Raw genomic sequence first — 13,550 nt, forward strand, 5'->3', positions numbered from 1 at the left:
CCCCCATCTATTTTCTATCTACTATCTATGCTACTTGTTTTCTGTACCTTCTCCCCCCATCTCCTCCTCCCACTCCCCTGTTGCTAACCCTCCTTGAGATCTTCATTTCTATGTTTCCACTCCTGATCTAGCTGACCTTTTAGTTTGCTTTCGTTTTAGGTGTGGTTGTTAATAACTGTGAGTTTGCTGTCCTTTCACTGTTCATGTTTCTTTAACTTCTTATTCTTCTATAAGTCCCTTTAACATTTCATATAATAAGGGATTGGTGATGATGAACTCCTTGAATTTGATCTTATCTGAGAAGCACCTTATCTGTCCTTCCGTTCTAAATGAAAGTTTTGCTGGGTAGAGCAATCTTGGTTGTAGGTCTTTAGATTTCATGACTTGGAATATTTCTTTCCAGCCCCTTCTTGCCTGTAAGGTCTCTTTTTGAGAAATCCACTGACAGCCTGATGGGGACTCCTTTGTAGGTGATTGTCCCCTTAGCTCTTGCTGCTTCCAGGATTCTCTCCTTCATTTTAATTTTGGCTAATGTAATTATGTTATGCCTTGGTGTGTTTCTTCTTGAGTCCAACTTTTTTGGTACTCTCTGGGCTTCTTGGATTTCTTGGAAGTCTATTTCCTTTGCCAGATTGGGGAAATTTTCTTTTATTATTTGTTCAAATAGTTTTTCCACTGGTGGTTGTGTCTTTCCCCCCTTCTGGTACCCCTATAATTCGGATATTGGAGCGTTTAAAGATGTCCTGGAGGTTCCTAAGACTCTCCTCATTTCTTTGAATTCTTGCTCCTTGACTCTTTTCTGTTTGGCCATTATTTGGTTTCTTCTGGTCCACTCCATTGATTTGAGTCCCAGTTTCCTTTTCAACTCTATGGGTTTCCTGTGGAATTCCATTCATTTCCCTTAATTTAGCCTTCATATGTTTCTCTAATTTGTGGCTATAATCCACCAGATCTGTGAGGAAGCTGATGACCAGTGTTTTAAACTGTGCGTCTGAGAGTTTTGCTATTTCTTCGTCACTTAGATTTATCTCTGGGGGTTTGAGTTCTCCCTGCGACATTTTTGGTCTGTTCTGGCCCTTTAAGTGGGATAAGCGGCACCTTGGAGTCCCAGGTCGCTGGGTTGTGACGCTGTATGTGGGGGCGTGGTCAGAGCGGGGAAATGGCGGCGCCCTCTATTGTTGCCCGGCCGCCGTCTATCGCCGCCACCGCCGCCGGTCCAACCGCTCACTCCCTCACTCGCGCGGAATCAGGCAACCACAGTCAACACGCTGCACCGCCTCCCCACTGTCTCCTCTGCTGTCGCTCACCCGGTGGGTTGCTCGGTCGCTCACTCGGTCCAATCCTGGGTTTGGAACCCGTGCGACTGGATTCGCGCGTCTGGATTCCGCGCCCGGTCCGGTTTCGCCCCTTACCGGTCGGGCTGAAGAATTTGTTGTTAGCGGACTTCCGAAAAGTTCAGTTTTTCGTGTTCTGGTTGTGTTTTCTGATGCTAATATTTAGTTGTCCCTAAACTTGGTTGTGTGAGGAGGCACAGCACATCCACCTAAACCTCCATCTTGGCGGAAGTCCTCGAAAGTAAAAGTAGCTCCTGTTTTTTAAAAATGTGAAATATAGTAAATACTATTATAAAAATGGCTCTGTGAGCTTCTGCTAAAGTCAGAGGTCAGGTGTATGTGATGAAGCTAGTTTCTGCTGTATCAACTGAGAAGGAAAATGTCACATTGAAGATGAGAGGACTAAAGAGTGAAGAACGTTTTATTTACTTTCAGGTTTACATAATTCACTGTGATTACTGAAGTTCTGTATAGACGTATAATGAAAGGAAACCCCACTGTAGCACTTGTAATGTGAAATATCCATTCTAGCACCTGACTCGAACTTATATTCTTCTCACATAAGAAATAATAATGGACACTCCACTGGGTTTGGAGTCAAACAGTGAAAATAATAACACAAATTTGGTCAATGTTTTACAACTTTTTAGACACATTAACCTTTTTATTTGAAGACCCAAGCATTAATGCCTGCTCTACCACCTACTTACTGTGTAACCTCAGACAAGCTGCTTAAACTCTCTGAGCTTTAATAATTAACTGAAGAACAAAGATAGTATCTGTTATACTAATCTAAATCAAAGGTTGCTGAGAGACTCAAATAAAACTGAAAATCATACAATGGACTGTTATGTGGTATATCTCCTACAGTAGGTTAACTGTTTTTCTGAGAAAGGGACTATTTACAATTTATCTTGGCTAGGGCAGTGTAGCTCATAATAGACATTCTGTAAAAATGTGTTAACTTTCGTGGAACTTTTACCCAATAATTTTACCCACAGAAGATTTTGTTAATGATAAAGATGGTAATCTCCTGTGAAAGATATTATAAATTCAAGGTCTTTCTAAGTCCTAAAGGCTCACTGCTAAACACAGGTACTAATGGAGCAAAGTTTTACATATTGGTATTGTCTGTCTTCCCAAGGCAGGTCTAGCACAGAATGTACTTAATAAATTTTTGTTGAAAAATGTGCAGTCTTAGTTATTGCCCCACACACCCACTCTTACTTGACTGCATGAGAAATCTTTATTTATAAGGGCCTACTGCTCAGGCAACTAGAGATCCCAGAAGCTAAAGGGGTTCTGGGAGATCAATAGAAATCACAGTCGTACTGTCACTGGAGATACACTAATCCTGATAAAAAGCAATGCAGTGAAGTAATAGATACTATTTTTTGAATTCCTACTATGTACTTCACATACATTGTTCCAGGTCTTTTAGTCTTTAAAGTCCAAAGTCTTTCCCTCACTGTCTTCATTGCAAGAAACACCTGAAGTACGTGTCCCAGCATCAGAGCAGCATGAAGAACCATCCCTTAACAACGCGAGCCAATCTGTATTTTAGTCATTTGTAGAACGAGGAACTTCATGTAAATAACCTCTGATTCCATCCATCTCTAACATGATATATTTCCTTCACTTGAAAGACCCAAATATTACTTAGTAAATCTTGTCTTAAAAGAGATTCCAATATTCTCTTACTTTGTAATTAGCAGACTACATTTAGTTGTACTAGGTAACTAGTCAAGAGTGCTGTTTGAGTTTTATTAAAAACATTTAAAAGTAACTTTATGCTGGTAAAATATTTAGTGGACTATGTTAGATATTATTGAAAGCAAAAATCATAAATGACTTTTAAGTATCAATGGAACTAGAAAGTATTATGCTGAGTGAAATAAGCCAGGTGTTGAAAGACAAATACCATGTGATCTCACCTTTAACAGGAAGATAAATAATGAAACAAACAAGCAAGCAAAACAAAAACAAAGACACTGAAATAGAGAACAGGGGGACAGTGACCAGAGGGGAGAGGGGAGGGAATTTCAGGGGGAAAAGGGGAAGGATTTACAGGAACTAGTATAAAGGACACCTGGACAACAACTGAGGGGGGTGGAAATGAGAGGGAGGTGGGGAGCACTGGGTGGGGGTTGGGATGGGAGTAAAAAACAGAAAACTGTACTTGAACAATAATTAAATAAATTTAAAAAATAATTAAATAAAAAACATATCTGTAAAAAAAAAAAGAAAAAAAACTGTGTTGATTAATGAGAGAGACAGACAGACAGACATTGGTTTGTTGTTCCGCTTATTTATATATTCATTGGTTGCTTCTTGTATGTGCCCTGACTGGGGATCGAGCTCATAAACTTGGTGCACTGGGATGACATTTAACCAACTGAGCCACTGGCCAAGGCCTTAAGTATCAATTTTTAGGTTGTTTTTAAATCAATATTTTGGGTTGAAGCTTGTGTTTGGAGAGTGGTGATGGTAGTAGATTATGTTGTTTTAAACAAAGCCTGACTGGCAAATTCACTTACTGAATTATCTTCCCATTTATACATTTGTTCTCCTAATGCAATACAGATTATTACGTCTGTATTCTAAGATTGACCATGAAGACACCTGTCTTGCAAAATATTTTACATATTTATATTGTGATAGGACACTGCATTCTATTTTGGAAAAAGATTCCGCTTCAAAACCATTTGCCATTTGAGTATTGTTAATTTTTTTCAATAAGTCTCTGTAACAAACCCTTAAATGTAAATCTAAGCACATGACTTACTATTATATCCATGGTGATGGAGGACGAGGGAGAAGTGGCAGTTAAATGATTCATCTAAGTGCAAACTTGATCACTAGCTCTGCACGATGTTGCAGAAGTGAGGGGAACCAGGTTTGCTAAAGTAATTGTGGTGATAAACATGTATTAGCCTCAGGAGCTACTGAGGTGGTCCATTCTATCCTAGTACAGTGTAAAAAACAATAAAGTAATTAATCTCAGAATGCAAGTTCCCTGAAGGCAGGAGTGTCGCCATGTTCACTGTTCTATCTATAGAACTAAGAACATTTGTTGAATGACTGAGTGTTATGTCTCTCTGCCCTTACCATTGTGGTTGTAGCTCAGAGGAATTTTCACTGTTGGTGCAGAAATCCTCCTTTGGAATCTGGATCTCATGTTCAGTGGGAATGGCTGGCTCAGGAATAGTTGGCATAAGATTTACTAGGGTATTGTCTGGATTTTTGTCCTTTGTGTAGCTGCCACTGCTCCAGGGAAAGGAAGCCAGTTTTGGAGAGAATTTCCTGATGGGTAACTTTAGAGTGCTCTCTAATTTCTCCACTCCTTTTCCTTCTGAAAAATATAGTCACTAGTTCAGGTAGAAGCAGAGAATCTTCCTCTTGGCTCAAGGTTGAATAGGACAGAGCAGGGAGATCCTGAAGAATAATTACCTGGGGAAACAGAGTCTTGCTGTGGAGACTGCAGTCCCAGCCTCATTTTCTGCAAGGCGCTTGGATTCTCCAGAATGTCCAGAAAATACTTCTGTGATAATCAAGGTGCAGACTTCCTCTGAAAAGGGAGGAGATTCAACGTGACCAGAATATTTGGGCATCCCAATTTCAACAGTTGGATGTTTGGTGTCAGGAGACCTCCTTCCTGCCTCTGTGCACAGTTCATGAATCACAGATACTATACCAAGTGGAATTATATAGGAGGAATGCATGCTCTGTGAGGACAGGAACTGTGGCCAAGAATGGAACCTGGAACCTGGCCATAGTCTGTACTCAGGAAATAGGTGTCGTGTGAATGAATAGAAGAATAAATATACTTAAAGATTCCAGTTATCTTGTTTCTTCTGTCTTCAAGAGTTGGCATAGGGTAGAGTTAAACCTGCTCATGAAGGCAAAAGTAATTTAGGAGACAAAGTATTCTGATACTAATTTTGACTTAGTCATTTATTACCAAGATGTCGAAAAATTGTACTTACCAGGAATGGATGATAAACAAGCTCCTGAAATATAAAACAAGAGAATAGAGAATTTAAATGATGACAGTTAATTTAGTTGGGAGTGTGTGTGTGTGTATATATATATATATATATATATATATATATATATATATATATAACTTTTATATATATATATATGAGAAATAACTTGAAGAAATAACTTATAATAACTCATAATAACTTGAAGAAATAACATATATAAGAGAAATAACTTGAAGAAAATACAAACTTGGTTATAATCTGGAGTCAGAGATTATAAATTCTGTAGAAAAGATGTGTAAAGAAACAAATACTTGGCAGGGTGCTGGAAATGTATTTTAGTTCTATTTTACCACAAAACTGCTCTGTGATTTTGTGGAAATTACTTTTCTCCTTTGGGCCTTTGTTCTGCATCTCTAAAATGAGTTTAAGACCAGGTAATATCTCTTCACCGAATGTGAATCATTTCTACACTAATCATGAGGTAGCCTTTTCTCCCAAGAAAAATCTTTTCTTTTCATATCTTTAAAATAAAGTTAAATACATTATAAAAGTACTGTAGTATTACTGTAGAAAAATACACCAAAGGTTAATAATACTGTTCTCTGGGTGGTGAGAAAGAAATGGGTAATTTAAAGTTTCTTTTTTGTGTTATTATAGATTTTCTAGATTTATTATAATAAATTTTAAAGTTTTATAAAAATGCAATAAATGTTATTTTAAAAAGAAATATTAAGCCCTAGCTGGTGTGGCTCAATGGACTGAGTCCCAGCCTGCAAATCAAAAGGTCACGTGTTTGATTCCCAGTCTAGGACACATGCCTGGATTGTGCCCTAGAGAAACATTGATGCTTCTCTCCCTCTCTTTCTCCCTCCCTTCCCTTCTCTAAAATAAAACAAATAAAATCTTAAAAACCAAGAAATATAATTGTGTAATACAGATGTTTCTTAAAGGTGATGTGCAAATGTTCAGTTGTTTTGAATTGACATATAAATGAATATATTTTCTTTACTTGGCTCAGGAACTATCTTGGACTCGAACCCTAGCTGCAGCATTTACTAGCTTTGTGACCTTGGACAAAGTATTTAATATTTCTGACGTTAAGGTCTTTTTTTTTTTAACTTAGAAAATGGGCCCTGGCTGGTGTAGCTCAGTGGATTGAGCACGGGCCTGCGAACCAAAAGATCACGGTTTGATTCCCAGTCAGGGCACATGCCTGGGTTTCAGGCCAGTTCCCAGCAGGGGCCAGTTCCCAGCAGGGGTCACATGAGAAGCAACCATACATTGATATTTCTCTCCTTCTCTCCTTCCCTTCCCTTCTAAAGATAAATAAATAAAATCTAAATAAATAAATAAAATTATAAAAAAAAAAGAAAATGGAGGTAATAGTACATACCTCAAAATGTTGATGTGAGGGTAAGTGAGAAATTTTTATAAAGTATAAACTTAGTATTTACCATGAGGGGTAGCATGTTTTTTACCCTCCCCTAAATTAATTATTAATTATTTTGTAGGACACTTACACAGTAAAGTATTTAGAAAGTTATGTATTGGTTTTCATTTGTTTCACTCTTTTAAAAAATATGTTTATTCTCACATCTTTTCTTGTTTGTATGCCAAGAACTCATTGGGAAGATAGTTAAGATAATTTGTGAAAATTAACCAGTTCTTTCACAGCTATTAAAACTATTTCATTCAAAACAAAACAGCTATCTTTTCTTTTTGATTGTTTCTATTGAGGAATCATTTGGATTTAAAATAACAACAGTAGAAATTTCTGAGTCTGCAACATATCAACTATTAAGTTTTTAAACATGAATTACATTTCAAGGTTAATTGGAATAAAAAGCAAATTGAAAATCTGATCATGATACTTTTCCTCAGAATCTGAAAATCATCTGTGTCTGCTCTCTGCTCTTTCTCTCTGTCCCAGTGAACTTGCACTGTGGCTGTAGCCTGGACTCAGCGTTCAAACATGACGAATTGACTTCTGGTGGTAGAGCTGTTTTGAAGATGCTGAAGAACAAACAGAATTCCCAGAATGGAGGAAACTTTCACCATACTTGAACACAATGATTTGGGATGCCATTGAAGTAAGTGTGTATGCTTTTTCACCATAATTATTGACAACTGAGTGTCTCTTAATCAAAACAAGGAGCTGCTGGGCATTCTTTTGTGCTTTACAGTATGCTTTACAGTGAGGCATAAGTTATTTTTATCTTAATTTCATAGGGTTGTGTTTAATGAGAAAGTTGTTATTTACTCTCCAAGAGCCATTTTTCAAAATAGAAAACAGATTAGTTGAAAAGTCTTTTACTCGATTGTATTATTTTGTTGAGTACATATATAGTCATGATTTAATCTTTATTATTGATCTAGTAGTATGGGCAGTGTTGTAATTTGTTAAGGATCAGAATCATGACTTAGAAGACTTGAGCCAAAATCTCAACTCTGCCACTATCTTGTTGAAGCTGATCCTAGGAACTTGGAAGACTCTTAATCTCTGTGGACCTCAGTTTTTATATCTGTGAAATAAGTCTACAAAAATGTTCAGCCTACCTTGAGGATTTGAGGCTCATTTCAGACAAATAATCTAAAAGCTTTCAAGAATGAAGAGTTATATTGATATATTAAAAAGTATTTACTGACAATATCTAGTTTAGTCTCACATAAATGCATACATGAATGGGTAGCATTTGTGATAAATTTCCTCCTCAAGTCCTCACCCTCCACTTTCTATTTCTAGCCCCAGGGACCTCTAGAATCTAGAATTATATTTTAAATTATAACTTGATCCTGAGACCAGAGAGGGAGTAGCTGAAGTCCTTCTCTTGGGTGAGGCCTAGTTGAGACATAATGACCACCAGCCCAGTACTTGAGGCCTGATGCCGGGGACCCGCATATCATAGGGAAGGAATGCAGCAGGTGACGGACGAGACTTGTGGCAATAATCGACATCTGTGGCCTGACAGCATCTGCTGAAAGTGAGCTTCCAGGATCAATAGCAGTGCTTCTTTCTCTTAACGACATTGTTTCCTATGTCACCCATCCCGTATGTGGTACAGGTTAAGTGTCTACCCTGCTTCTCACACTGTGGACCAGCAATGGGCAGTGGTTCCAGTTCTGTTAGGTTTGGAAACTGGGAGGCAGAGAGCCCAGAGGACTTCAACCTTAGCTTGGTTTGACCCAGCTGATTAAATCCTGCTGTTTCTAGTAGATGATACAGGAGACTTGTCAATCCTGATTTCTGACTGTGACCAAAGAAGGAAATAGATATTGCTTTGTGCATTGACTTCTCCATAACGATGTCTCTTAGCTGGTTAGGAGACTTTGATAAACCTTGAGGTGAGGCAGAGCTGAGTCTGCTTTGAGAGGACAGTCCACTAAGGATTGCCCTTCAGAGCTAGAGGATTGACACAGAGCAAAAGTCTAAGGCACGTAGGATAAACCATGAGTTGCTCTCTGACATTTCACCCTTTCTGGAACTCAGTTATCTCTGATAGAAAATAATAATAATCTTTGAAGTCCTTTTTAGTTCCCCCTTTCCTCCTTTGTACCTCTTTGATAATGCCTACAATTTATCTGTAAAATCCAAACTTTGTCATGCAGTATGGATAGGTTACCCTGGTAAATAGGGAGGCCACAACACAAGTGGACTGTGACAGGCTGCTGCAGGGACTCTGCATCTGGTTTAAGAAATGGAAGAGAAGCCATCATCCAGAGTGTCAAGGCCCTGAAACTCAGGTGAACAGTGGCTATGAAATGACTGGATCAGTTTTAACTGCTACCAACCACACCCTAAGTTTCCTGTTTGAAGAGGATAATGCTTCTGATTTAGATGTCACATTCGATCCTGGAATTGCCACCTTTTTTCTGTCTCCTCCAGCATTTTCATTAGCTAAGATGGTGAAATAGAACACTGGGAAATTACATTTGAGAAATGAGTATTGGCAATTTTTAGAGACTATATATTAAAGGTTTCTAAATTTTACTGAATAGATTTTTTCCTCCTCCATACAGTTGCTCTTGTATCTTTTAGGTTTTTGAAAAAGCATCTTCTCCCGCCCCCATTTTTTAAAATAGGAAACTCATTCCTTAGATAGTTAGAATACTTTTTATGGGACTGAGCTCCTAGATACCAACTGTCCCTTTTGATCTGGTCCACAGACAAATGGCCAACCCACAGAACTACCATGGAGTTATTTCTGAGACCCATGGATTTCTTTGTTGTTTTCTCTGAGGCCATGCAGCTGGAGGCTCTTCTCATGTTTACTACTTTTCCAGAAAGTTGCATTCATGAATGCAACTTCTCCTCTGGACCTGTATCTCTATTACCAGGACCCCTCCAAAGGCTTTGAAAACTGAACCCACCCTCTGGGGGTCAATATGCAATGGTTGAACTAAGGGAGAATAACTTGCTCTGATGTTGGAGGTTTTATTAACCTGGGAACTGATGGTCAGAGAACCTCTAGTGGTTTTCTTCTTTATCCTGTGGAGGAACAAAACCAAACACAATCCAGTGAAAGAAAGATTAGAGGTGGCTTTGATAGAAATGCCCAACTGTATACATTTGAATGTATCACATTTTAAACCTATAATCCTTATTTTTCTTTTGATTTGCATATTAATTTTATTTTTCCCTTTTGACCAATTATCAGGGGATTATGTCTTCTCATAGTTTTGTTTTAAACTTTCTTTGTCTTAGTCCAATAGTCAGTGGGCTGTTACTAAACACTTAAATTATGCATAAGAAATAACTTATAAAGCAAATAAGAATTTAAAGTTTGGGCACTTTGGGGGTATATTTTTATAAGTAGAATTCCCCTTATATTCATGTGCAACAAATGCACTTCACATGTACCTTTTGTACTTACTCTGTCATTTCTGTAGCATATCCTCTTCAAACACAATCACAGAGAGAAAATGTTTTCTTACTTCCCTGGGTACCTACAAGAAAGAGAAAAAAGAAATTCTGTCTAAATTCATTGGAATTTAATAAAATTTAGTTCAACTGATTCTACTCACACTAGGTTAGTTACAGAGAGCAGGTCAATCCAGAACATCTGCATTCTGACTAAGCTGGAACTACTTTCATGTTCAAAAAATCCAGATGTTTACCTTTCCAGAACTACAGCACTTGCACCCAGTAGAGGTTTTGAGTTATTTCCCAAAACATAACTTCAGAGGGCATATATCAGTGTCTGCAAATTTATGTTGTGGTCTGAAGTAATAAGAAATCTAATGAAGCAAATTGCTGTGTTTACTATAAGAAGGATGTTGTCAGTGTTCATATATACTTCAGTCCTTAGTATCATGAATAATTGGGCTTCTCCTATGCTACTAGTTTAGTTTTTCCTCACAGATACTGCAAACCTTAATATTGGGTGTATTTCCCCTCTGTATTAGCTACTTGAAAGTCTGGAGCTCATTTTGAAGCCAATAATTCAACAGATTAGAGTCAGGATCACCTGCATTTATAATCTGACACTTTTTTAAAACTATGTTTATGATGGTTTATTTACCCAATTCAACATTTGGATCATATGACCCCACAAAGAACTTTTGGTTCTATATCTTTCATTGTCATTAGTTACATGGCCTTGAGCAAGACCCTTTGGGTTCTCAGTGATCTCATATCTAATGAGAAATGAGAAGTGGGATGGTCCCTAAAGTTCCTCTAGATCCATTTGGTCTTTAAAATATTTTTAAATCTCAAGGTCTGATTATGCTTTAAAAATCACTAATTTATAATTACCAGAATAGATGAAATTCCATGAGAGGATAAGATAAATAAAGATGAACATTGGACTAAAAGCAAAGACACTTGGCACTTAGGGCTGTGGCTTAGACTGCCACTCCATAACACAGGGGTTTAAAAGATGGACTGAGCTTTATTATTATTTAAACAATTTAAAGTGTTATTTATTTCTGAAAGCACATCTTTTGGAAAGCACTGAGTAAATGATAAAACAAGACCAAATATGACACCCAACCACTGCCCCCTCCGACTCCCCGCTCCATCCCCCCAATCCCGGCTTCCAGAAAAGAAATAAGTTGTAAAAAAAGCTCCCTTTTAGGGACTTCCACCAAGATGGAGGCATAGGTGGAAACACTTTGCTTTCTCACACAACCAAGTTTAAAAACAACGAAGTTTTAGCAACAAAAATGCAGCCAAACCACAGAAAATCGAACTACATGGAAGTCTGACAACAACGAACCCTTCAGCCAAACTGGTAAGAGGGCAGAGCCAGCAGTGGAGCTGGTCAGGCAGGAAAGACCCACTGGACTGACCCAGGCTTGCGCCCGAGGCCTGCCAGCAGCCATGGGTGGATCCCAGGTGTGGAGTAGCAGTGGGTGGACCCACTGAGGGCTGACCGCGGTCACACATTTGTGAGCAGATAAACTATAAACTGGTGAATGAGCGGGTAGTGAGGCCCCAGCGGCGGGAAGCAGCAGAGGGGACCGCTATTGTCCCTCTCTAACCCCGCCCCCACATATAGCGTCACAAACCAGCGACCTGGATAGACCCACCCTGGTGAACACCTAAGGCTCTGCTCCTCCTACATAACAGGCATGAACAGATCAAAACATGGCTCAAGAACAACTCACAGCCCCAGAGCTGATAAGTCTAAGCAATGAAGAAATAGCCAAACTTTCAGATGTACAGTTCAAAACACTGGTGATCAGGATGCTCATAGAACTGGTTGATTTTAGTCACAAATTAGAGGAACATATGAAGGCTAAACTAATTGAAATGAAGGGAAATGCACAGGAAACCAACAGGAATGGGAAGGAAACTGGGACTCAAATCAAAGGAGTGGACTGGAAAGAGGAAAAAAATGACCAAACAGAAAAGGATGAAGAAACAAGAATTCAGAAAAATGAGGAGAGGCTTAGGAACCTTCAGGACATCTTTAAATGTTCCAACATCCGAATTACAGAAGTACCAGAAGGGGAAGAGGAACAACCATGAGTGGAAACCTTATTTGAACAAATAATAAAGGAGAACTTCCCCAATCTGGCAAAGGAAATGGACTTCCAGGAAATCCAGGAAGCTCAGAGAGTCCCAAAGAAACTGGACCCAAGAAGGCATACACCAAGGCACATCATCATTACATTAGCCAAGATTAAAATGAAGGAGAGAAGGAGAGAATCCTAGAAGCAGCAAGAGATAGGGGACAGTCACCTACAAAGGAGTTCCCATCAGACTATCAGCTGATTTCTCAAAAGAGACCTTACAGGCAAGAAGGGGCTGGAAAGAGGTATTCCAAGTCATGAAATCCAAAGACCTACATCCCAGATTGCTCTATCCAGCAAAGCTTTCATTTAGAATGGAAGGGCAGATAGAGTGCTTCTCAGATAAGGTCAAGTTCAAGGAGTTCATCATCACCAAGCCATTATTATATGAAATGTTAAAGGGACTCATCTAAGAAAAAGCAGATTAAAAAGATGAACAGTGAAAGGACAGCAAACTCACAGTTATTAACAATCACACCTAAAACAAAAGCAAATTAAGAGGACAGCTAGATCAGGAGCAGAACCATAGAAATGAAGATCACATGGAGGGTTAGCAACATGGGAGTGGGAGAAGGAGAAGGGGGGAGAAGGTACCGAAAATAAGTAGCATAGGTAGAAAATAGATAGGGGGGAGGGCAAGAATAGTAGGGGAAATATAGAATTTGAAGAACTTGAAACACATGGTCATAAACTAAAGGGGGGAATGGTGGGGGAGGGGGTGTACACTGTGGAGGGGAATGAAGGGGGGAAATAGAACAACTGTAATGGCATAATCAATAAAATATATATCTTTGAAAAAAGCTCCCTGTTAAGTATTGAGTTCTCTAGGTAAAGCCACTATAGTCTTTACATTAGATTCTCATGTATTTTACTTTAGTGGTTAGAGAAGGATGAAACAAGGAACCCTTTTGCTTGACTGCTATGGAATAATACCATACTCCAGAATGTTAAAATGAAAATGTGGATTCTGGATACATATGGGTTCTACACGTGACCCATCCCGAAGTGTTCCTTCTTGATTTTAGGTAGCACTCGGTATGCCCTTGAGAGAAAAAATAGCTAGGGGTTTTACTTTGGTGATGAGTTATGCTAGCAGGCTTCATGTCTCACGTAAATGGTAACCTTTGCTGAGTGTAACCCTAGCTCTTTGTAAAGAGAACAGAATTAGACTCTACCAAATGAAGAGTCCAAGGCCTTGGCACTTTTACCCTGG

At 38.7% G+C, this 13,550-nt stretch overlaps 1 long non-coding RNA gene and 1 other non-coding gene across 2 annotated transcripts in view; both read left to right on the forward strand.

Annotated features, from left to right (window-relative positions):
* Positions 1-13,550, forward strand: part of LOC128627612 (uncharacterized) — a 79,570-nt gene that overhangs the window by 13,464 nt on the left and 52,556 nt on the right. Inside the window, exon 2 of the long non-coding RNA XR_008391856.1 lies at positions 7,254-7,413. This is a non-coding gene — a long non-coding RNA (uncharacterized LOC128627612). The remainder of the gene's footprint in view (positions 1-7,253; positions 7,414-13,550) is intronic.
* On the forward strand, positions 4,178-4,310 carry LOC119051132 (small nucleolar RNA SNORA66). The gene has a single exon (XR_005082874.2). It is a non-coding gene; the product is annotated as a small nucleolar RNA SNORA66 (small nucleolar RNA).

This window comes from Artibeus jamaicensis, unplaced genomic scaffold, assembly GCF_021234435.1.
Source record: "Artibeus jamaicensis isolate MK-2021 breed Jamaican fruit bat unplaced genomic scaffold, CSHL_Jam_final contig_456, whole genome shotgun sequence".
Lineage (NCBI taxonomy): Eukaryota > Metazoa > Chordata > Mammalia > Chiroptera > Phyllostomidae > Artibeus > Artibeus jamaicensis.